This window comes from Mustela erminea, chromosome 11, assembly GCF_009829155.1.
Source record: "Mustela erminea isolate mMusErm1 chromosome 11, mMusErm1.Pri, whole genome shotgun sequence".
Lineage (NCBI taxonomy): Eukaryota > Metazoa > Chordata > Mammalia > Carnivora > Mustelidae > Mustela > Mustela erminea.
The window spans coordinates 31,786,160-31,811,802 of NC_045624.1; the positions used below are offsets into that span (position 1 = coordinate 31,786,160).

The window sequence follows — 25,643 nt, forward strand, 5'->3', positions numbered from 1 at the left end:
CCCATAGTGGCTATGTTGGGTCGTGTTGGGTTGTGTTATGTTATGTTTTAGAGCTAGAAGGCCCAGGAGGGCAATGCCCTCATTTACACAGAGTAATACTGGAGTGGAAGGACTTGAGCGCTTCTGACCCAGCTGGTGGTGAGGAGATTTGGAACTGGGTCTTTCCCAAATGTTTTTGTTCATATTTATGTTAGCGTTTTATTGAGTCAAACGGAAAGTTAAGCTCTTGTTAACTTGGGAAAAGCCATTGTTCTCTAATCTTTGATGTTTTTAACTCACATAATAACAAGGAAGTGGAAACAGCATATTGAGATGAAAATATGATTCCATTGTTTGGGGCTTCGGTAATCTTCAACAGCTTCACTTCTGGAGTCAGTGTGATTCTGTTGTGTGGACATAACACTTCAGGTCAGAAATCAGGGTTTGATTCCAGGAGCTGCTAATTATGAGTCTGGCTTTGTACAGGCTACTCAGCTTCTTAATTAATAGGTGTAATGATATCTACCTCTGAGGATTTTGTGAAGATTAATCAGTTAACTAGAGGAAATAATGAACGTGAAATCCATGGACCATAGTAGGGATTCAGTAAACGCTAGCCTCCACCCATGCCTGCTCTTTCCTCAGAGGCAAAGTTTTAATGAGGACACCACTTAATTTTAACAGGCATGCAATCACTTCTTTCTTAATCATTTCCTCCTAAATCAAAAGCTGACACAGAGCTCATTTTCGCTCTCTGGATCTGCTTCCTAATTTGTGAAGTGAGGCGGTTGGATTATGTGTCACCTCCAGTGTCCTTCAATACCTCGGTGTCTATGGCTTCTTCCTAGCCTTCCTTTGCATAGAAAAATCCACTGGAGACCAGCCATCAAATTCTCTGCTTTGCTGAAAGAGAGAATAAGTTGAAATGCTTGTTGAGTGGAGGGGAAAGGTCTCACAATTTCTCTTCTACAAAAGCATATATTTTTCCATTTTTGTTAGCCATGAAGAATGACACAATCATAAGATTTATTGTTAATATTGTTATTGTTTTATCACTCTCACTATTCTGCTTCCTCTCTCCCCCAAAATCAGATAAGAGAACTATATACTTTGTAGTAGGATAAACATACAGCTAGGTCCTTCAGAAATTAGATGTGCGTGTATATATATCCCCATGGATTATACTGATCATGGTTTATGTTCTATCACAGCTCTACTCGGCCCTGTATCCTCAGTCTTTTGCTCTCCCGTCTGAGCAAAGGGACAGAATTGATGGCTCATGTTCTGCCTGTGGTCAGAAATTCTGGCTGCTGTGGCTACCACCACCATAGGTTTGGGAGCCTCCTGGGAACTTCCTTCTGACAAGGAGAACTCCCTGTCCTGAGACACTGGCTGGATCTCACTAGAGATCTGGCTTTCCCAATGGTCACCTGCAATAGCTGAGGGAACAAATGTGGAAGTATAAAGGTGCTGTCACCCGATGGAGCAGACTTGGACCTGTGGGAGAGAGGAAGGAGCCAGGAGATAAAGTGCTCTGTCTTCCTCTCCTCTCTCCATCCCCATGGTTAGTTCTGAGATGCAGTTCTTTCATACAGTCTCTCTATTTGTCCTATAAAACTTGAGCAGCCAGCTATGTTTGGTGATTGATGTAGTCATCTTGGTAATATACACCTTTGTGTTTGATCTCTGTCACAGATTGTGTTACCTGGCAAGCAGGGAACAAAATATAGTGTGCTGCATCAGGGAAAACTTTTGGGATCAATGCCTAGAGAAGGGAAGGGAGAAATAGTTTGAGCAGAAAAACGAGTTTGGTTTTTATATAGTCTCAATGAAGACACCAGCCATTCCTACAGATAGCTTGGAAGCCCACTAGAATTATCCCAAATTGGTGCCAGGGGACTGGGCACTCTTCATCCTGCATCAGCCAGTCATTGGGTGGGAGATGTCCTGGGGTGGGAGTATGACCTTGAGAGAAGCAAGTCCGAAGAAGGTTGACAGTTGAGGGCTCTCTTCTGACACCATCCCAGCAGTTAAGGGAATAAGTCCACCATTCCTGAACAGGCATGTGAGAGGTGAATCACAGCATCCACTTCAATGTACCCCTATACGACTCAGATCCAATGCTTTGTATAAGTACTGGGGGCAGCTCTTTTAGGACTCTGGTGAGTTGTTTTGCTGGGAAAAAAAACTTATAAGAAGAAGGTTAATAGGGTTGATGATAGCCACCATTGCAGCAGCTGGTCTCAGGACCTTGATTGATACCTATTATCTCCCTCTATCATCCCTTTTGGTTCCCCTTACCTTCAGCTTGCACCTCTGCTGGTCTCAATGGTTAACTCAGCAGCATGACTGAGTCCCTCATCCCTGAGCAATCTGAGCCCCTCTAGCACCATGCCCTTTACCATCTGAAGAGACGTCCAGGTGGACCACCTTGAAAGGGAGGGAAAATGTATTTCTTTATATCCTCATGGTATAGCATTAGCCTGACTTCAGTTTCAGTTAAACCCTGACAGGATGGTAACGCCGAAGTGCCCAGGCAGCAGCCATATCTTAGAGTTCAATGTGACCTTTGATGTCCTCTGGTGGAAGTATTCCTTCTTTGGAACCAGAACCCCTAGAAACACAGAGGTCAGAGTTGTGAGGATGGGAAACACAAAATTTCCCCAATGGGTTCTTGAAAGTGATGGTAAACAAGCCACTCCTGCTTCTACTCCTTGGTCCTGTACCCATGTAATCTACTAACTGGCAACATATCATACAAAGTTGTTGACTCCAAGTGTAAACTATATCCTGGAGGAAGGTTTTCCCTTCTGGCAAGATATCACTTCTGAGCTGATGCTTCCACTGTACTTTTGTTGGGCCAATCCATTGCTCTGTCAGGTCAGTACCTTCTGAGTGGTGAAGCCCTCAATCGGGTCATGTGCCTATTTTTGTGCACCTTTCGGTGTAAAGTAGGTCCCTTGGTCTGATGCAATAGTATGTGGGATCACATGTTAGTAGATCAAATACTCTGTCAGATCTTTGGTAGTTTCTGTGGGCAGGAAAGGGAAACCCATGCCAGGAATATGTATTGTAATTGAGTGAATTGCTAGAGCATCCAGACTGAAGGAGACTCATGTCAATTTACCACTAAATGGCTTGTTCAGTGATGATGTTATATCAGGGACATAGAGTTGATGGTAGGTTGGACTTTGGCAATGGCAATAATAGATCAGCCAACATACGCAGAAGTGAACGCCATTGGGCTCCTATTGTTGGACCCTACTACTGTGGTTACTCCAGTCATGAGCTCATTATGCCAACATTAAGTGGGAAATGACAGAAGGTAGTTGATGTTAACTCTCTGAGTTATTTTCCATACATGATTGTTTAGTTCTTCTTCTGTGACAGTTGCTCTCTAGCAGATGTTGCATGTAATACAGAAATGTTCGTATATTGTGCCCATTCCTACATGTTAATAATCCTTTCTATCTTTCTCCTTCAGGACCCTTTATTAGCTGGACAAGAAATTTTCCATTGCCCATGCATCTGGATATATTATAACCTTGGGCAGGTTCTCTTTGTTCATAGAGTCAGTTAATCAGGGACACCAACCAAAGTGCTGCCCACTGATCAGACTCAAGTTAGGCTGTAAAATAGCTACCATTCACTTTTGAGTTATACCTACGTACCAAGCCATTCCATCAGTGAACCAAGCCTGAGGATTTTCCTCTATCTGCTGGGCATGAGATTTCCCCCTGCTGCAGATTGGATTCAGAGAGAGGATTCAGCATGGATTCAGAGTGGATTCAGGGAGAGGACCTGGAACAACAGTGGTAGATGACATGATGGGTCTGGGCCACATGTTAGGCAGCTTGCTTGTAGACTCTGGTCTTGCTTGGGCTCAGGCTGGTATGTACCTCTTCCATCTTGAGATGGGTTACTGCTGCCCTCCTGAACCAAAAGCCTAGTGAGCTGGACAGAGCCCTGCTCATGATGGCAGTCCTGGCATGACAGTCACTTAATGTCCCTAGTCAGGTATTCAATCCCTACCTAGTGGTAGGACAGAAATTGTTTTTTAACAAGTATGTAATTCTTCTTTACATATGACACGACCTTAGCAGTCTGTATTATCATTCCCATTGGGGCTTACTCTAGACTCCATGTGGTAACTTTCCCACCATTGATGCCTTTAATACAATAAGGTCAGCTCATTTGTGTGGCCCAAATAACAGGCCTGTTGCCTATACCAGTTGAAGAGCTCTTTCCTATTTTAGGCCCCACACAGAGCTGGAAGTCTCTCATGCCCCCTGGTATAGACCAGTATTCCCAACAACTGAATATGCTACTTTAGGTTCTGAGGAGGTCTATTAGATGTAGTGATTCTTTTTTGGTAATGGGAGGTGAAAGATACAATAATTTCTATTTTATTTGGAGGAGATTCCTATAGCACAGGACACCTAAAGTCCCACTAATGTAATAGGCCCTTGAGTCTTTGTATCTCCCACCTGCTAGGGCATTTGTGTCTTACCAAAGCCTGAGAAATATTTACCACTTCTCACTTTTATGGTCCAATTGACATGACATCCTCAATAAAATGGACTAGTATAATGATCTGCAGATGATCCAGATCTCTTTGGACAATCTTATGACAGAGGGGAAGAGGGTTAACATAGGCCTATTGCAAAATGTTAATGCATATTTTTACAAGTTGGGCTCCTGGGGAAGCAGACTAAGTCAGAGATTAACATGCAAGAAGTTTATTAGGGAGTGATCTTGCAAAGGGAACGAAACAGAGGTGAGTAAAGAAAGGTGGGCTATGATGAGCCATAACAAAGGCATCATCTTGACTCTATGGGGGAACTCTGTAACTGAGATGAGCCTTTGAAGTTGGCTCAAACTGAGACAAGAGGGCCAGGATTTTATGTTGCTGCAATGACCAGTCATTGGGAAGAGAGTGTCGCTAGGAGAAGGCATCACTCTTCAACCAAGGCAATTCCTGAAGAGGGTTGACAGCTAAGGATTACCCATTAGCAGCAGTTCCAGCAGCTGGGGGAATAATCCTACATTCCTGAAGTGGGATCCAGGTGCCAAATCACAGCATCCACTAAATTTTTTTCCCTTCCCTCCCTCATTTCTTTCTTTCTGTAACTCTAATTTCCTGGGATACACCCCTAATAAAGTAGTAGCATGTAAGGTTTTGTCTCAGGCTCTGTTTTCTAGAGAACCTGGGCCAAAAGACCAAAGAACTATACATGTTTGTTTTGGCTTCTATTTCATAGGCCTAAGTGGACCTACTCCAAAATGGAACTCTCTACTGTGAAAGGAATGTGGTGAATTAATACCACACACATACACACACACACTTAGGACAAGATGGATTAAGAGGCAGGATGCTTGACTTCTAGTGGAGCTCAATTGTTGATTTGTGAATATTAGGAGTGTAGGTTGGTCTCTCAGGTTTCATTTCTAATTTAATATAGTGGACATAATAATGTCTGATAGTCCTAGCCCCATAATGGTGTCAAGAGTCTGGAAGAATATGGTGTATGTCAGAGCACTTTGCAGATATCACAACACAAGATCTCTAGTAACAAATTCTTATCCTTCCTATCATATTCTCTAGAAAATGTACTGAACAATGTGGCAGTGATGCCATCCATGAGAAATCATTGCTAGGGCATATGATGCACAATTCCTTACAAATGTAGTTATACCCAAACACTGGGGAGCTACCAGTTCAAATGTTTCTCTTGTCCCCTGACAAATTTCCTGATGTTCCACTTACTGGAGGGTGAGCTTCTTTGGCCTCAAAGACTTTAACCTTTAAGTGGCAGCAACAGAGTCATCATATTACCCAACTCCAGACACCACTGCCAGTTGAACCTCTAAATGGGGCCTTCTGGGGTTACGCTATGTCATGGCATTGTTGATAAGTAACTAAGGGCAAGATAGGTACCTTCTCTGTGGGAAGAAGAGCAGAATGGAAGGGGAGACATTGGAAGTCAGGCCAATGTAAAAAGGAACTGAAATAGGAAGTCAGGGGGAAAGGAATTCTTATATATTTTTTATTTCAGTACAGTCTAGCCCTTGTTAAATCTCTAGTCTAGGTCTCTACCAAGGACCAATGGAGTAACACACTTTGGGACACCTGGGTGGCTCTGTTGGTTAACTGTCTGATTCTTGATTTCAATTCAGGTCATGATCTCAGGGTCATGGGATAGAGCCCAGCATCTGGCTCTGTGCTCAGCAAGGAGTCTGCTGGAGACTCTCCTTCCCTCTCCCTCTGCCCCTTCCTCTCTGCTCTCTCGCTTTCTCCAAAGTAAATAATCTTAAAAAAAAAAAAAAAAAGATTAACACACTACATGCCATAGGATAGCTGACACCAGAGCTGTATCACTTTTGCCTGTGATCCCTTGTTATTCTCCTTTGCCTCCCATCTCCTTCCCTCTGAAATCATTAATGGCTTCCCTCAATGGGATTTGTACAAGTTTCTCTTTTGACCTATGTATGATAGGGTGGTGTACATATTATTAAAATAAAAATTTTAGTCCCTTAACTTAAGCCTTACAATTAAAAAGACTTTCATTCTGACTGAGAATGAGAAATTAGAACATGACCCACTCTCACTTAATTAGCCCCCTCTATTTCTGCCAAGATTTAATTCTGCAAGTCTTTTGAAATGCAACATGTTAGAAATGAAATAACACAGAATCCTCAAGCACTCTCAGGGGAGGGAGGGTAAAAGTCTTTTCTAAAAAGCAGAAAGTAATGAGAAACTAATTAAAGGAAACATCTCTGACATATTAAGACTAAAACAAACCATATGGTGTGGCAAAAATTTATTTCCTGCAGCCCTAGATGAAGGAGGGAGCTTCTCCTCTCCCTTTTTGAAGACGATGCTTTGGCTAGCTTGGAATCATGGGGCCTTACTCTCTCTATCTCTAGGGCTCTGGGTGGCTGTCCTGTCCCTCAGTATCTGCCACTAAGCCTCCCACAGAAACAGTAGCAATTGCTGAAATGTTGGGCAATGACCTACTTTCTAGTTTTGTGAACAAGTGAAACTAATATAGTGCTCTCTTTTCCAAAGCACAAACTTCATTGATTTTTCAGCAGATCAATGCCAGCCACCGTAGCCCAAGGTCGCATTATTAAACAGTCCCTAAGCAATCCTGCTGTGGTGAAGTGAATTGCTTAGACAACTGAATATGTGCATAAACAGTGTTTTCTTTATTGGATATATGCCTTCACTCTGAAATAAAATATTTGTAGGTGAATCAACAAAATTACAATGGGCCACTTCCAATACATCAGTTGAAAGGAAATGGCAAGATGCCAAGAAGCTAGGCTGGGTCTTGTCAGTGTTAGCCAATACTTGGCTACAAATCTGAGGTAATTTGAAGAACACCCAAATATTAATTCTGTACAAAATAGAGAATCATAAAGTATTACAGATGGGAGAGTCCACAGAAATAGTCTACTTCAGTGATCTTCAACTGGTGGGTAGGCTGTAGGAATGGGAGTGGGCCTTGTTCATCAGAATTACAGGAGAGCTTTTTCAAAATATGTACACAGATTGTGTAGAACCTCCTGACTCAACCTGAGAGTATATTAAAGTCTGGGAGGTTTATGAGATGGTTTCACAAATATTTTAAAGTTCTGATAAGTGACTCCCCACTTCCTTAGAGAGCCCACTATTCTACAGAAAAAGAAATTGAGTCATATGCTTTCTCAAAAACCATATAGCTAATAAAGTGTGCATCTGAGACCACCTACCCAGATTCTAAGTCCAAGACACTATAAATTTACTTCATTCTTTTTAGAATATGATTAATCTGTTGTTAAATTTAGAGATGACATGCTATAATCTTTTGTTTCCTTCACCTCAGGGTCCAGCTGAACTCCTTAAAGATGGTACAAATTGACTGTCTATTAATTTGAAAACATAGGGTCATAAAGTTTCTTCAAATATTAAAATGTTATATTATGTATAAATCACCAATGGCTTCCCTCAGTGAGATTTGTACAAGTATCTCTTTTGACCTATTGTGAGAGGGTTATATATGTATGAGTGGGTTTCTTAAAGACAGTATACAGTTGGGCTTCCTTTTAATGCAATCTAATAATCTCAACCTGGTAATTGCAGTGGTTATACTATTTAAATTTCATGTAATAATCAGTATGGTTGGGCTTAGGCATCCCATCAGGCTCTCTGCTTGGCAGGGATCCTGCTTCCTCTTCTCTCTCTCTCTGCCTGCCTTTCTACCTACTTTTGATCTCTCTCTGTCAAATAAATAAATAAAATCTTTTTTAAAAAAATAAAGAAAAGAAAAATGAGAAGCAGATTGACCCTTTAAGTTCAGTGATAGTGGGTGCAGGAACAGTACTATTTTGAGTGCAGTGTACAGTCACTTAGATTTTGCACAGGGCCCAGTACCCATAGGATTTGATTCTGAAGCCAGTGATGAAGACACAAATCTAGCTGTAATTAAAAACTAAGACTTGTCTTACACGTGGGCATCTTATCACCTCATATCATGTTAGAAGAAGTCTGGAACTGTGAAATGCAAAAATCCTGAACCTTCAAAGCCAGCTCCTGTAGAAGAGAGGACCTGGCAGCTGAGGTGGATGCTTCAGGAGTGGAAGGTCTATGAATTGCAGACCAAGCATAGGGAGACATGGGCAAAGCTGGAGCAGAAACCAGCAGGTTCCAGCTATTCTAACAGTACTTGGTGGCCAGAGAATCAGCAGTAGGAAGCATGAAGCAGGAAATGACCCAATCCTTGAGGTCTGATAAAGAAAACAAAGACCGGGGTGCCTGGGTGGCTCAGTGAGTTAAAGCCTCTGCCTTCAGCTCAGGTCATGATCTCAGGGTCCTGGGATCGAGCCCCACATCGGGCTCTCTGTTTGGCAGGGAGTCTGCTTCCTCCTCTCTCTCTGCCTGCTTCTCTGCCTACTTGGGATCTCTGTCAAATAAATAAATTTAAAAAAAAAAAAAAGAAAGAAAAAAGAAAACAAAGACCCAGCTAGGAGAGACTGAAATAGATGCACCAACTTTCAAGCCTAGGCCTTCAGAGAGAGTCAACTTGGCTACATCAAAACCTCAAATGAAGAAGGAAGAAAGATGGTGGAAGAGTAGGGGAACTGTGTTTCATCTGGTCCCTTTAATTCAGCTAGTTATCTATCAAATTACTCTGAACACCTGTGAACTCAACCTGAGATCTAAGAAAAGAATTGCTGCAATTCTACAAATAGAAAGCAACACCTTTTTGGAAGGTAGATGTTGTGGAGATATGAACCAAGGGGATATATCAGTAGATAAACCTTGGTGGTAGGGAGGCTTTGTAAGCTGGCTACCGGAAAGTGATACAGCAGTGGAATGCAAAATCGGAATTTTTGAAAGTCTGCTCCTGGGAGGGACACCCCTGTCTGAAAGACACTCAGGTGGCCAAGCAGGGAGGTATCCTAGATGGGACAATGTGGTCACAGAAAGAACATGGTGCTTCAGTGCAGCAGCATTGAAGCAGGTTCACTGACTACCATTAGTGAGCCCCAGAGCAGCCTCTTAGTGAGGTATTGCCATAAATGTTGAATCACCCTATGATTGAGCTACCACTCTCCAAGCAGGGGCCCAGTAAGTGACAACTGATGAGAAACCCTCCTCCTTCCCCCAGGCAGAATGGTGCAGGTGTGCACACAATCAGGCATCCGTTCCCCAAGCAGGGGCCCAGCGAGCCGCAGGACCATGGTGAACCCCCCATCCCCCACCCACTGGGAGGATTTGTGCAGGTGTGCACCGCAGGTCTGTGGAGTTTGGTGCACACAAAAGGGATTGACTGCTTTTCCCTGAGGGTGCCCTGAAGAGTGGGGCCAGCGATCATTCAGCTCCAAGGCTGGAGATCAGGGCGCTGCCATTTTTTTCATCCTCTAAATAGGCACAAGAGGCCTTCAGGGAACAAAAAGCACATAGAGCTACCCAAAGCAGCTTACACTAAGCTTGGCTCCCTGGAAAGGGGTGGTGCAACTCCACCCAGGCAAAGACACTTGAGAATCAGCACAGCAGATCACTCTCCCAGAAGACCAGCAGGAACACTGAGCAAATACCAAGTTTGTGGATCATTCAGAACTGAAAAACTCCTATGCTAGGGGGAAATAGTATATAGAATTCAAGGTTTATTCTCATGATTCTTTAGTCTTTCAGTTTAAATTTTTCTGTTTTCTTTTTTTTCCTTATCAACTAGTTTCTTATTTTGTCAACTCTTTGTTTTGAAGTCTTTTTTAATTTTCAGTTTTTCATTTGCATTTTATAAATATATTCTTCATTTTTTGCTGCTTTTCACTGTATTCAATTTTATTTTTGCATATATATGTAAGTTTTCTTTCTTCATAATTTTAGGATTTAGTGTCTTCTAACAAACAGACCAAAATATAGCAAGGACCAAATGGATCACCCTGTTTTGTTCAAGATTATATTCTCCTTTTTCCTGTCTTTTTTTCTTTTCTTGTTTGGTTACTAACTGCTTCAGATTTATCTAGTGTGTATTTCACTGGGGTTATGGTTGATATTTTTGATTTTGCTCTCTCATTCATCTATTCTACTCTGGACAAAATGACTAGCAGGAGAAATTCACAGCACAAGAAAGAATCAGAGGCAATACTCTCATCATAGATCTAATCGATATGGATATAAGTAAAGTGTCAGAACTAGAATTCAGAATAATGATTAGAAAGTTACCAGATGGGGAGGACACCTGAATGGCTTAGTGGGTTAAAGCCTCTGCTTTCGGCTTAGGTCATGATCCTGGGATCAAGCCCTGCATTAGACTCTCTGCTCAGCAGGGAGCCTGCTTTCCCCCTCTCTATCTCTGCCTGCCTCTCTGCCTACTTGTAATCTCTGTCTGTCAAATAAATAAATAAAATCTTTTAAAAAAAAAAAAAAAAGAAAGAAAGTTACCAGATGGGCTTGGAAAAAGCATAAAAGACACTGTAGATTCTTTAGTGCAGAAATAAAACCTATTCAGGCAAAAATCGAAAACGTTTTACTGAGATGCAGTCAAAAATGCATGCTCTAACAGCTAGGGTAGATGAAGCAGAAGACAGAGTCAGTGACATAGAAGGCAAAATTATGGAAAGGAAGGAAACTGAGGAAAAGAGAGAAAAACAACTAATGGACCGTAAAGGGGAGCCTCAATCAATCAGCAATACCATGAAGCAAAACAATATTAGAATTATTGGGGTCCTAAAGGAAGAAGAAAGAGAGAAAGCGGGACAGAAGGTGTATATGAGCAAATCACAGCTGATAACTTCCTAATCTGAGAAAGAAACAGGTATTCAAGTCCAGGAGGCACAGAGAACCACCCCTCAAAAATCAATAAAATAGATCAACACCCCATCATAGAATAGTGGAGTTTGTAAATTTCAGAGATAAAGAGAAAATCCTGAAAGCTACTTGAGACAAGAGGTCCTTAATGTACAAGGGTAGGAATATTAGACTGACAGCAGACCTATTCCCAGAGATCTGGCAGGGTAAAAAAGCCTGGCCTGATATATTCAGGGTACTAAATGAAGAAAAACATATAGGCAAGAAAACTTTATTCAGCAAGACTGTCATTCAGAATGGAAGGAGAGATAAAGAGACAAACAGGACAAACAGAAACTGAAAGAATTTGTGATCATTAAACCAGCTCTGCAAGAAATATTAAAGGGGATCCTGTAAGTGATGAGAGAGCCCAAAAGTAACATAGACCAGAAAGGAACAGAAACAATACAGAGAAACAGTGATTTTACAGGTAATACAATGGCACTAAACTCATATCTTTTAATAGTTACTCTGAATGTAAATGGGCTAAATACCTCAATCAAAAGACACAGGATATCAAATTGGATAAAAAAGCAAGACCAACTGATATGCTCTCTGTAAGAAACTCATTTCAGACCCAAAGACAATTCCAAATTTAAAGTAAGGGGGCCAAAACCCATTTATCAAGCTAATGGATATCAAAAGAAAACTGGAATGGCAATTCTTATTTAAGACAAGTTAGATTTTAAACCAAAGACTGTAATAAGAGATGGGGAAGGACACCATATCATAATTAAAGGGTCTATCCTACACGAAGATCTAACAATTGTGAATATTTATCCCCCAAAATGGGATTAGCCAATTGTATAAGCCAGTTAATAACAAAATTAAAGAAACACATCAATAATGATACAATAATAGTAGAGGACTTTAACAGCCCACTCACAGCAAAGGACAGATCATCTAAGCAGAAGCTCAAAAAGGAAGCAAGGGTTTTAAATGACACACTGGATTTGATGGGCTTCACAGATATACTCAGAACATTCCATTCTAACGCAACAGAAAACATATTCTTCTCCAGTGCACATGGAGCATTCTCCAGAATAGATCACATCCTGGATCACCAATCAGGTCTCAACTGGTATCAAAAGATTGGGATCACCCCCTGTATATTTTCACACCACAGTGCTTTAAAACTTGATCCCAATCACAAGAGGAAATATAGAAGGAACTCGGATATTTGGACATCCTACTAAAGAATGAATGGAGGAAATTAAAGAATTTTAAAACTTCATGGGAACAAATGAAACTGAAAACACAACTGTTCAAAACCTTTGGGATGCAGCAAAGGCTGTCCTAAGAGGAAAGTATATAGCAATACAAGCCTTTCTCAACAAATTGGAAGTCTCAAATACACAAGCTAATCTTACACCTAAAGGAACCAGAGAAAGTACACCAAATAAAGCTTAAACCAAGCAGAAGAAAAATAAGATTAGAGCAGAAATCAATGAACTAGAAACCAAAAGAACAGATAACAGATCAACAAAACTAGAAGCTGATTCTTATAAACCCCTAGCCACACTTATCAAAAATAAAAGAGAAGGTACTCAAATTAATAAAATCATGAATGAAGAGGAGAGATCATGACCAACACCAAGGAAATACAATTTTAAAATCATGTTATAAGCAACTATATGGCAACAAGTTAGGCAATCTGGAAGAAACAGATGCATTCCTAGAAACGTATAAACTACCAAAACTGAAACAGGAAGAGAAAGAAAACCTGAATAGACCCATAACCAACAAGGAAATTGAAGAAGTAATTAAAAATCTTCCCACAAACCAGAATCCAGGTCTGGATAGCTTCCCATGGGAAATTCTACCAAACATTTAAAGAAGAACTAATATGTATTCTGGAACTGTTTCAAAAAATAGAAATAGAAGGAAAACTTCCAAACTTGTTCTATGTATATTTATTATATTTATTCTGTATATATATTTATTATATTTATCTGTATATTTATTTATTTATTATGTTTATTATATTTATTCAGCCATCAGAAAGGGTGAATACTTACCATTTACATCAATGTGGATGAAACTGGAGGGTATTATGCTGAGCGAAATAAGTCAATCAGAGAAAGACAATTATCATATGGTTTCACACACACGCATGTGTGGAATATAAGAAAGAGTGCAGAGGATCATAGAGGAAGGGAAGGAAAATGAATGGGAAGTCATAAGAGAGGGAGAAAAAACAATGAGAGACTCTTAACTATAAGAAACAAAATGAAGGTTGTTGGAGGGGAGGTGCAAAGGTGGGGTGGGGGTAACTGGGTGATGAGCATCAAGGAGGGCACATATGTGATGAGCACTAAGTATTAAACTGATGAATTATTGAACTCTACATCTGAAACTAATGATGTACTGTATGTTGGCTAATTGAATTTAAATTTAGTAGATGTTTTCTTACAAGTTTTATGATACCTTGGGGAGTAATCCAGACCATGTTGACATTCTTTAATAGAGTATATAGCATTAGAAGTGTTGAGAGACATTATGTCCAAATCTATCCCCATGTGATAATGGTCTAAATTTACTTATGGGCATGGATGGGATTTATCCAGAAATCCCATGATATTTTAAAGGTATCTTTGCTAGGGGCTGACATCCCACATGAGCTGAAGGAAAAAGCAAGTAGAGATATTTCAGTTGTTATGAACCTTTTTCATGAATGTGACCAGTATCTTTTTAATGATCTTTCTATTATTTGAAGTATTTCCCTTATTGTGTCCCATATCCTTAGGGTTGAACTCTCTCCCAGCCTTTCTTGAAGCTAGGGTAAAAACTGACAGATGTATTAGCTGAGATTTCTACATAGAAAGAACTGAACATGAGGAAGCCAGTACCAAAGGGAATCCATTAGAAAGCATAACCAGAGAGATAATCTGATTTATAGAGAAGCAGTGACAGAAGTTCTAGAATCAAGTGCCAAGCAACAGTGAGGCAAGTTGTGTATCTGTGCTGAGTAGCAACAGCAGTAGTGTCTCTGCTGGATTAACCTCAGTGTATGTTGTGGAAATTGTTCTTGACCATTCTCTGACCTCCCAGAATTTAGGAGCTACCTCGTATCCTTTAACACATGCTTTTTACTATAAACTAACATGATAGGGTTCTGTTGTTTTCACCTAAGAACTCTAGCTGATGTGTTCTCTATTGTATCCTGATATTCATAGACATAATCCCAAATGTCCCTCCCCAAACATTCTAACATTCTCTTATTCTCCAAAGGACTGAATTTTCAGAATTCTGACTCTCTAGACTCACATGTAGTCAAATGGTAGATAAAATGCTTTTTCCTAGTGTATTTCTGACACAGCTTTAAAGAGCCTTCTAAATCTCACAAGACCTCTTCCTGGAAAGAACTGATATATCTTTCAGGGAGCACTAGAGGAATGTTGAATAAAAGACATATAGTTAGGGGCACCTCAGTGGCTCAGTCATTAAGCATCCGCCTTCGGTTCAGGTCATGATCCCAGCATCCTGGGATCCAGCCCATGTCAGGCTCCCCGCTCAGCAGGGAGCCTGCATCTCCCTCTCCAGCTCTCTGCTGCTTGTGTTCCCTCTCTCACTGTCTCTCTCTCTGTCAAATAAATAAATAAAATCTTAAAAAAAAAAAAAAGACATATCCTTAAAAATCCTCTCCTTAACAGAAAAAGGAACTCTGGTGGGAATTATATTGTTCTTTTGTACACTCAAGTTGCATGCTCAAAACCCCCATGCTCCAATACAAAGACTCTGCCAAAAGTACCTGGAGGAACACTGAATGTTTTGGTCATCTAGAAAGCCACTGTCATGTCTATAATGTACACTTCACAGAAAGAAGAGAATACTTCATAAATAAATCAACCTGAAGTCTCACTGCATGAACAAGAAGGAATTTTGACCAACCAAGAAAATGTGTTAAAAGAAATTGGCTAGTCAAGTGTATGATACCACTTAAATTCCTCCTCTGTTTCTAGAAATAAAACAGAATGCTTGAACATGCAGGTTTTCCCTAGAATGTTGGGTTTGTTTGTTTGTTTTTTAAGATTTATTTATTTATTTTATTTGCCAGAGAGAGACCACAAGTAGGCAGAGAGGCAGGCAGAGAGGGGGTGGAGTGGGAAAGCAGGCACCCCGCTGAGCGGAGAGCCCAACATGGGGCTCGATCCCAGGACCCTGAGACCATGACCTGAGCCGAAGGCAGAGGCTTTAACCCACTGAGCTACCCAGGCACCCCTCCCTAGAATGTTTAAATAAGTTTGTAATTTATCATGAATTAATATATGTAGTTGGTACAATAACTGAAATAAATATAATTTTGGCCTTTAACAGACTTTATCTCCTAGTGTTCCCCTGATGGTCTTTCTCCAGCGGCTCCTTTGCTCCACTCATCCTCCCTCCCTTTCCAGCACTTGCTGCCCTTCTGTCCATCACTACCACAGTCCTACATCAGGAGAACAGCATTTGTATTCACACATACATAGGTGATGGATAATATTTAATGACTAACTCTCTGATGGGTGTTTGCATTTCAGCTTTAAGCCTAAGGATGGATTGATACGAGAGTCTGCTTCTGGCTTTGTTGTCACATCTAGATTCATATCCCTTGTGAAGCTGCCAACAGCATTCACAGCCAATATCTAAGGCCTGAATTTACCTCAAGGCTACGTGGATATTTACAGGCATTTCTCAGCAGAGAAGAGTTGATAGCCAGTCTCTGAGGCCTTCTCGCTAAGCAACATGGGCAAGAAGTAGCAAAGATTGAAAAAAACAAAAATAGAAAACCAAGTCTGAGAAGTCATGATAATGCCTAAGTGACATGCCATTCTTGCACACAGCCGGGATGTCCCATCACTGTGATGTGACTTGCCTCCTGTAGGAACTGGACCTACTGTAAAGAGCATTTGCCTTCATGAGTGGTCTGATCGCTCTCTTTGATGAGGTCAGCGGGAGACTTGGTGGTCAAGAAGGCTCAGCAAACAGCTTCAGGAGCACGGCCATTTTGCCCATCCTGACTTTCAGTTTGGCCTAACAGGTATTTATATGTGTTATATCACCTGATAATTTGCAAGCACTTTGATATGCAGCAGTTTCAGGAAGATAGCCAGAGAGGAACTATTCCTACTAACACTTGGGTCTCAGAGTTAAGGGAGTTACTCAGGCGACACATCCAGGAATGCTAGGAAAGGGACTCAAAATAATAATAAAGCAAGCACTCTTTCTACCACATCCCTCTCCTTATCATATGGCTTAACTGGAGGACACACACACACACTATGAGAGGCTGATGAAGGCTGAACTAGCCCTTGTACAAAAAATTTGCTTATAAGGAGCTGCAGAGGCATCATACTGTGTTGATAACACTACAAAACTCCTCTACGAGATGGGAAAGGACTCAACCCTTTATCCCACAAATATGTATTGAACACCTACAATGCTAGGCACTGGACTAGGGACTGAGATGCAGCAGTACATAGGGGTTGATAGGGTCTTGGCCCTCCTGGAGTTAATCTAACCATTAAGAAAATGGGAACCGTTGATCATTTTAACACCTAAGGTTTAGGTTCATGATTGTTTCTGAGTGGAGCTGACTGTTGCAGCCATCCCATTCTGCCTTATATGCTGTAATTTTCTTATCAAAAATCTCTTCTCTAGCTGGCTATAAATCCTGGAGGGAAAAGATCACACATTTTTATAACCACCGTGTCACAATTCAAGGAGGGCGAGGGAGGTTAAAGTGTGAAAAATTCCAGGGATAGCTCTCAGTAAAGGGAGTTGATGGTCATTGGCTGTATTGTTAGTTTTGACCTCCCTAAATCACTCCCCCAGGCCCCACAAGAGTCATGTGTTTTATTTATGTAAAAAGGCTTGCCCACAAAAATGTAGGGGGGGTGAGGAGAGCATTCCAAATGTATTTGGGTCTACTAACATTGCCTGAACAAGTATTTGAGTTATTCATCCTATGTAGGCGAAGACATAAATATCTGGTAACTACTACCTCAAGTTCCCTGCATGATGCACTGGAACCATAGGTGGAACATTCGGGCACCTTGTACTTACTCGAAAGCGGGGGAGGGCAGATAGTCTCCAGATGCATAAATGTGAGGGACGGCGAGCTTGCCTTTTGCTTCTTTCTTTCCACCCTATTTGCTTGCAGCATCCACCAAATTCATGTCCTATAATGAAATAGGAAATCACCTGATAGGAGTGTTTTACACTTTAGTATTTCAATTCGGCAAACATTTCTGCACATCGATCCTGTGCTAGCCGCCATAACACTGATCGAGTTTCCCAGAGAGCTTCTAATCTGTAAGAGAGATGACAGATATACACAGAAAAGTAGAGTTTCGAAGTTACTAAGTGGCAAGAGGCACATAGGGAGTGGATAAAAAGGATATCAGATGCATATACCTTGAGTAATTAATAGATAAGTGATTAATTTGTTTATTCAACCAATATATATTTATCCCATGTTTCAGAAACTTTGGTAGTTGCTGGAGCTACAGAAGGAAGAAAACAAAATAAGCTAACTCCCACACCTGATGAAATTTACATTTATATTTGAATGGGAAATACAGATAAAAATAAACAAATAATGCAATAGTATCATACTGTTCCTCTTTTCCCATGTTCTCACCTGTGCTCCATGCTGTGTCCCTCCTGAACTCCCAGCTCTTCTATAAGTGAGCCATTTTCGTTCAATATTTCTCAGAGGTTATTTTCTTTTCTTAGAAAAATTTCCTTCCTTTCCGGTCTGATTGAGAAGGTGCCCTCCCACCCTTCAAGACTCAGCTCAAAACTCAGCTCTTCTTCCAAACCTTTCCTGCTAATCCCAGGACATGGTAACATTCTCTCCTATGGCTTGCCATAATGCTTTATACAGTGGGCCTCAATTTTTGCAGGTGTAACCACGAAGTACAATCAAATGTTTATATGTCTTTTCCCCCATTGTACGAGGATTTTCTCAAAAGAAGGGACCATGGCAGATTTATTCCTTTCATGCCATGTGCCTAGGAGATCGCCTGTGTATCGACCTGAACTATGAACAATATTATCAACCACAATGATAAAAATGATGCAAGCTACAAGTGCCAGCAATGTGCCAGGCAGTCTGCTAAGTGAGTTATTTCCAAACAGTCCTTTGAGTTGTGCATTTTATTAGTATCTCTATTTTATAAATGAGAAAACTGAAACCCCTTGAGGTTACATGATTTATCCAAGTCAGAAAGCTAGTAAAGGATAAATATCTGATGAATGAATAAATAAATTTCCTTTTATTTTATTATATCAAAATACTCTGTGTACATGGACCTAGCCTTAAAAATTAGATATTCATAAGGCATATATATCTGCTCAAAACTTTTTTAAAAACTTGAGAGATATTGATCTTTATCCTCATCATAACAGCAAAATTCAGTTACATATCAAGTTTCACAGACCTGAATGAGGTATATGGTTTCAAAACTAAAGAATAAATGATCTACATGAAGGAAATTTGATACATACAATCCCCAGAGGAACATTTGAAAGCCTTGGCCTTTATTTAATCTTGGACACATATTCTCTCCAATTTCAAAGACAGCTGTTAGAAGGAAATGAGGCAAGGGATTTAGGGGCAGTCATGAGACTTAAAAATAGAAAATTGCATTTTTTTTCATCATGCACTGTCTCCTTTCCTTCTATAGCACAGTATACCACGTCTGGGACTGCATAGCTGATACTCATTCGCTCTTGGAAAATCATTATGGACACAGTAGTTCATTTTCATAGTTAGCACAGAAAAATTATCTCAAAAACATTCACATTTTGATGACTTTCGATTTGTCCGTATTATAAAATCTCAGGATTCACTAGTTTATCGTGCACTGTCTTGCTTGTTGAGCTTGAATGCGGAAAGACAAAATGTGAACATGTCATTCCCGTTGGTCTGAAGTGCTATGATACTAAATTTGTCTGTAAACACTTTGAGTGTCATACAGTGAAATAGCATGAAAGGGTAGAACCCTGCCACATCTCTATTTAACAAAGTCTTCCCGGTATTCATTTCTTTGCAATAGAATTATCTTTCTTGATATAAGATAGGAACTAAAAAAGATTTTGACCATTCTCTCTAGGGTCATTTTAATTTGCCTTGGCATTCATTTTGAAGTTCTTTTCAGTCATCCTAAATAAATGAGGTGTTAGAAATCCAATCAGTGATGATGAGCTTGGGTGTGATAAACAGTCATGCCTTGAATTTTGATATTTAAAAAAATATTCACATTACTGGGCTAGAAAAAACTGTTGTCTTATGAGCAGTACTAAACAAATTAGAATTTAAAAGCCATATGATTTTGCCAAAGACATGAGAGATAATAGTCAGGACTCTGCTATCTCTCAACAGAGAAGAAGACTGGTCACCCAAGACAAAGAGTGTGGCCTCTGTCACCCTTTTGTTAGTAGAAGGCCCTTGAGAAAGGAAAGATTAGTAGAAGGGTTATTTGGTGAGCCCCTCCCACAAATAAATAAAAGCCCTGAAGTATCTTATTTCTTGTTTCTTAAGATGGCTTGGTAACATTTTGCAGCCCAGTGGGAATGTTTGTAAAATTTCCGCGTTGGTTGCATCTGTTATCCCATTTGGTTTTTTTACTCCGAAACTGTTAAAACTAGTGGGAGGCATAAAAAAAAGTGGATGGCTTTCAGAAAGAGCACGTGGTGGCCGCCATTGTGATGGTGAGGAAGGAACATGCCCCAAATCCACAAGGCAGGCAGACTGGAAATTCTTGAGCAGGGGTGATGTCGCTTCCCCAGGCAGGATCCCTTCTTGCCTGGGGAAGCCTTGGTTCTGCTCTTGAGGCGACAGATTGAGCCAGGCTCAGGGGAATTATTGAGGTCATCTCCTTTATTTAAAGTCAACTGATGGTATATGTTAATCCCATTGACAAAAACCCACAAGGTTTCTGAAGCAGTTGCGTAAGCAGAAACACTCCCTGCTTGGACTGAAGGTGACAGAGAGAGGACAAAGTAAAAGAGGGCTGTCACACTTCCAAAATTCTACTTAGGGAATGGGCTGTTAGAGCAACTTGACTGCAAACATGTGCTACCCTTCAAGACAAAGGAAAAATGACTTGGAGGGGACAGTGGCACAGCCTGAGGCAGGAGTTCCAGGCACAGAGGTCCAGGGCTGTGGTGGTCTCAGAGGACAGAACCTTGAGCCACAGGAATGAAATGGAATTTGCTTGGCCTATTTGGAACTTGCTTCAGGCTGGTTATTCCTTTATTCTTTCCCTTTGCTCTCTTTTGGAATGGGAATTTTGGAAGCAAATGCCTTCTGCTCTAGTTTCATAGATCCATCAATGGAGAGGAATTTTGCCACAGGATCAGTAACACCCAAATCTTACCTGCACCTGATTTGGCTGATGTAGATGATGCGATTTGGAACTTTTTGACCTGGTGATAATTAGACAAGGTTCTGAACCTAGACTTGATGCCATAATTGGTTGAGATATTTGGGGGTGTTGGGATGGGGTGAATGTGTTTTGCACATGGGACAGATGTGAATTTTGGAGGACCAGAGAATAGCCTATAGTGGGTTTTATGATGACTCCCCGCCCCCAGAGATATGCTCACATCCCAATACTTGGAAGCTGTGAGTGTGACCTTATTTGGAAAAAGGGTCTTTGCAGACGTAATTGAGGATTTTAAGATAAGATCATTCTGGATTATCCACGTGGGCCCTAAATCCATTGCCAAGCATCCTTATAAAAGATACCCAGATGAGGGACACACAGAAAAGAGGAGAAGGGTGTGTGAAGACAGAGACAGAGAAGAATGACATTCAGAAGCCCAGAAATGCCAGCATGAAGAGGAAAAGAATGTCATCTTTCCTAGAGCCCCTGAAGGGATCATGGCCCTCCTGACACTGATTTTAGAATTCTCCCTTCTGTAACAATGAGAGAATAAATTTTTGTTGTCTTAAGCCACCAAGTCTATGGTAATGTGCTACGGCAGCCTTAGGAAATGAATAAAGTCACCAAGCAGTAGAAAATGTGTATGGGGTTCCCTGGTGTGATTTTTTTCAATCTGCCAAAGTATGCACAAAAGAATGATGTCCTGTCGAAGTCACCTCAGGTCTCAAAAATATTATACTGAGTGAAAGAAGCCAGGTTCACCAGTGACATACTAGGTAATTTTGTTCATAGAACATGCATTTGCCCTGGAGAAAGCCGGCAAACTGTCATGCCAGAAAACAGGATTAGTAGTTGTCAGGGGCTTCGGAGAAGGGGGGTGGAGTGAGTATTCTCTCCCACTACACAAGGGAACTAGTGAGGAGATAGTCAATGGGTAAAATCCATGTCTTGATCTCTGTGGGAATTACACAATTGTGTACGTTGGTCAAAACTTAAATTGTACATACACCTATAAAAGCAGTAGTTTACTGAATATAAATTATACCTCACTAATCCTGAATTTATTTATTTATTTTTAAGATTTTATTTATTTGACAGACAGAGATCACAAGTAGGCAGAGAGACAGGAGAGACAGAGAGAAGAGGAAGCAGGCTCCCCGCTCAGCAGAGAGACAGATGCAGGACTCTATCCCAGGGTCCTGGGATCATGACCTGAGCCGAAGGCAGAGGTTTTAACCCACTGAGCCACCCTGGTGCCCCACTAATCCTGAATTTAAAAAGTGCTATAGGTTTATGTACCTCTTGGTTTAAAATGTGTGGAGCAACATTCCAAATGTTTGGAACCTTGTGGATATCAGTTTCACAGTGATATTTAGTGACAACTGCTGCTGACTTGGTTTTCCATGATTTTTTTTTAGTTTTTTAATTTATTATTTTTTTTGTAAACATATAATGTATTTTTATCCCCAGGGGTACAGGTCTGTAAATCGCCAGGTTTACACACTTCACAGCACTCACCATAACACATACCCTCCCCGGTTTTCTGTGATTTTTAATTGTTTCCTGATATCAAGTCTTTCTCAAAGGATGATGATGTTTCTACCATTGAAGATACACAAAACACAAACAAGACACACTACACGTTCTGCCTTCAGTTCCTAAAGAAGAGTTGGAAAAGTGTTTTGCTTATTGAAATAAGTGTATGACATCCAAAAAGTGACTACTTGTTTAGTCAACTTAACAAATATTTCTTTATGATTTTTTGTGGAAGACACTATCTACCAGGTACAGGGCTGGTTATGGAGATGACTGAGAAACAATTCTCCTCTAGTTAGAAAAAAATATAAAATAAGAAGCAAGTAACTCTAACACCAAACTGATCCAAATCAGATGCTTTGGATTCTTAGAAGAGGAAACAATCATACTCAAATGCGAGGATACCTTTCAGATTGATGAGATGAGATTGAAAACAGAAAATGGATGATTATGGATTTCAACAAAAAGGGAAATCCCCTGTGGAACTGCAGGGGCAAAGGTGACTACCAAGGACTGCATGCCTGTTCTCCCTCCCCATCCCCACCCTTACCCCCACACCCCCCCACCCCCGTTGGTATTCAGATGTTGAAGCTTACCTCTTTGTTGTGATGGCATTTGGAGATGGGGACTTTGGAAGGCGATTAGGTCATAAGGGTGGAACCCTCATGAGGAAAAGTATTGCCTTTGTAAGAAGAGGAGGCCATCTCACCCTCCAGAATGATGAGAAATAAATGTTTGTTGTTTACCACCCAGCTGATGGAGATTTGCTGGAGCAGCCTGGACTGAGTAAGTACAGAAATAGAAACAAACTCAAGGAGCAATCAATAGTCTCTGACTAGAATTAGGGTACATGCAGAGGAGTGAGAGAACAACTAGAAAGGGAATTGAAGGTAGTTTTCTGTGTCTCTCAAATGCCAAGTTGAGGGATTTGTATTTAATTCAGTGGTCAGTGGGGAGCCATTAATGCAACGCTTGAGAATTTTGAGAATGCAGTAAAAGTTCTGGATGCCCTTCCCCCAGAAAAGTGCACATGTGTACAAAATGATGCATACCATCTCAGCAGTTTCACAGACATGTAGAGCTCCTCCAGGGCCTTCTTTCCCTGGGAACCCCTGGAAGGTTTCAGAAGGAGCCTTACACGAAGGGAATGACTTCATTTCATTTTAATTCATTCCTCCATACATGGTGAGAAGAGAGAATTCTACTGACACAATTTATGAACTAAAGTAGGTTTCCTTAAAGTATGATCTATAGTAGAATCCCCTGTAGGGCTTATCAAACATCCGTATTCCTAAGCCCCACCTAGATATACACAGGGTCTCTAATGGTGGAGCCAGGAGATACATTTTCAGCCGGCACCTACCTAGCTGCTTGTGATGGCCACATAAAGAACTGCTGATTCTGTGATGAAGAGGGGGTAGTGGTGACCTTCTCTGCTTTTGAATCCCCAGCAAAGCATAGGAGAGATAGAAAGAATATAAGAAAAAAATATATAAAAGATTTTTCTCAACTCTTCCTATTCTCAAGACATTCTCTGCAGTCAGTACCAACTTAGACTAAGCACAGGAACATGCTTGGTCATTGTGTGTTAGGACAGCATTTACCCTGGAGAAAGTTGGCTCCTTTACATGAGCCAGAACATTTAAGAGGAATATTAGCAATCCTACAGTCATAGTGTTGACAGCTACCGATGGATCCCAGTGGATGAAAATAAATAGTCATCCTTAACCTTAACCTTAAAATGATCATCTGCCACAGCAGCTAGAGTAGTTGCTGTTCTGTGTCTGGATCTGAAAAGATCCAAGGTTTCACTTACATATCAGTCAATCTTTCTAAGAAGGACTTTGTAAAATGACAGTAATTGGCAAAGTTCTGGAATCAGTAGGGTCTGTTGCTTATCAGTTTTATGAGATTCTGACATTTTCCTTTCCCTTCTGTAAAATAATCACCATAACCATATTCTCAAAAATGCTGTTTATCTCTGAAAATTTGTTTGTTTTTTTTTTAAAGATTTTATTTATTTATTTGACAGAGAGAGATCACAAGTAGGCAGAGAGGCAGGCAGAGAGAGAGAGAGGGAAGCAGGCTCTCTGCTGAGCAGGGAGCCCGATGCGGGACTCGATCCCAGGACCCTGAGATCATGACCTGAGCCGAAGGCAGTGGCTTAACCCACTGAGCCACCCAGGCGCCCTGAAAATTTGTTTTTTGATTCAAACATTCCACACATTCATTCCTGGTTAGAAGCACAACATTTTATAGTTTAATATTAAACTACCAAATCAATGTGTTACACTTCCTGATTATTTTTTAACAAAGGAACAAAAATAAGTGTGAGTAATAGGTTGATTGAGAAGTTAATTGTTAAATGAAGCTATCATTTTCATTTTCCTGACATTCCAAACCTGTTCATGGAATATTTATGTAGCAAGCACATATGCTACTATCTATCCTCAAGTTTTCAGTTAATCTAAGCATAAAGACTCATAGTACTGTCATTAAGAGCTATTTTTATTCTTTCTTAGGTACGGTAATATCTATTTATTGTTTTTGCTTCCCAATAGCACCCCCTCTCCTTTGCAGGAGCCCTCCCTCCCTACGCTGGTTATAACATTTTACTGGGTGCTGTCAGTCACAGAAATCAATTCCTATCCCAAGCTAGACCAAGCATATCTCCTCACCTCATCAAGGGGCCACCTGATTGGCCTGGAAATAGGCCCAGTCACAGTTCTTCCCGAAGATTTTTTGAACTGGAGTTGGGGTACTTAGGAAAACAGCAATAGGGAGAGGAAAAAGAGTTCTCCCCTCTCTGATGGTGAAGCTATGGCTGTATGAGTCCAGAGAGGCTGCTAGCCATGTGGCTAGCCATACTGAGAAAGAAATCAGAAGCAAAGAAAAAGGAAGCTATCATACAAAAGCAGAGGTGGTGGGGCACCTGACTGCCTTGGTCAGAAGAACATATGACTCTTGATCTCAGGGTCATGAATTAGAGCCCCATGTTGGGTATAGAGATTACTTAAAAAAAAAAAATTAGCGGAGAAAGCCAACTATCATATGATCTCCCTGATATGAGGAAGTGGTGATGCAACATGGGGGCTTAAGTGGGTAGGAGAAGAATCAATGAAACAAGATGGGATTGGGAGAGAGACAAACCATAAGTGACTCTTAATCTCACAAAACAAACTGAGGGTTGTTGGGAGGAGGGGGGTTGGGAGAAGGGGGGTGGGGTTATGGACATTGGGGAGGGTATGTGCTTTGGTGAGTGCTGAGAAGTGTGTAAACCTGGTGATTCACAGACCTGTACCCTTGGGGATAAAAATATATGTTTATAAAAAATAAATTTTTTTTTTAAAAATTAAAAAAAAAGAAGTTAAAAAAATGCATATGTGTAAAAAAAAATTGAAATAATCTGAAAAGCA

The 25,643-nt window shown here is 40.7% G+C and overlaps 1 long non-coding RNA gene across 2 annotated transcripts; it reads right to left on the reverse strand.

Annotated features, from left to right (window-relative positions):
• Positions 1-215: 215 nt before the first annotated feature.
• LOC116569302 lies at positions 216-23,665 on the reverse strand. 2 transcript variants are annotated; one of them, XR_004276969.1, is made up of 6 exons: positions 23,591-23,665; positions 17,363-17,478; positions 3,651-3,780; positions 1,945-2,154; positions 803-882; positions 216-383 (listed from the first exon to the last, which is right to left on the reverse strand). It is a non-coding gene; the product is annotated as an uncharacterized LOC116569302 (long non-coding RNA). The 2 variants fall into 2 exon arrangements; XR_004276968.1 differs by lacking the exons at positions 216-383; positions 803-882 and having other exon boundaries at positions 1,782-2,154.
• Positions 23,666-25,643: the final 1,978 nt, after the last annotated feature.